We start from the raw sequence: 756 nt of genomic DNA, 5'->3' as shown, positions 1-756 counted from the left end.
AACAAGACCATTAGTACTTTCCCTCGATGGCTAGGGATGTATCTCAATTAATATAGTGGTTTCCTAACATGCACAAAGCCCTGAATTCAATCCCCAACATCACACAACCAGATGTGGTCTCACAAATCTGTAATCCCAGCTCTTAAGAAGTAGAGAAAGAAGGATCAGGTTTCAAAGCCATCCTTAGTTACATCCTTCAACCCACTGTGGAGTACATGAAACCTTGTCTCAACAATGTATTTACCTCAGAGCAGCTGGAATGAAGATGCCCTACAATCAAGAAAATTCAATCCCATATCCATTAATATGACTATTATGAAAAACTACAAACCATACTAAAAAAAAATCACAGAAAACAATAAGTACTCTTAAGAATGTGTAGAAACTGAATTCTTAGCATTGCTGGTGAGAATCTGAAATTGCAGCCATTGTGCAAAATAGTATGGCAGTTCATCAAATAATAAATGTGGAATTATGTTGTTATGTAAGCATCCCCCTTCTGGCACATGCCCAGACCATTGAAGTCTGGGGCATGAACAGAAAAACAGACCTCAGTATATCAGCAGCACTGTTTATAATTAATTAAAGGTAAGTAAACCCCAAATGTCTGTGGACAGATCAAAGGCTAATACTGATATGACACATGCAGACAATGAGGTGTTATTTAGCCTTTAAGAAGACTAAAGTTGTGGACCATGCTACAGCATGAATGAAGTTAGAAGACATTATTCTATGGTACACAATAATGGGACAGGT

This window comes from Mus pahari, chromosome X, assembly GCF_900095145.1.
Source record: "Mus pahari chromosome X, PAHARI_EIJ_v1.1, whole genome shotgun sequence".
Classification (NCBI taxonomy): Eukaryota; Metazoa; Chordata; class Mammalia; order Rodentia; family Muridae; genus Mus; species Mus pahari.
The sequence above is the reverse complement of the archived record's forward strand: the minus strand, read 5'-3'. Positions refer to the sequence as shown.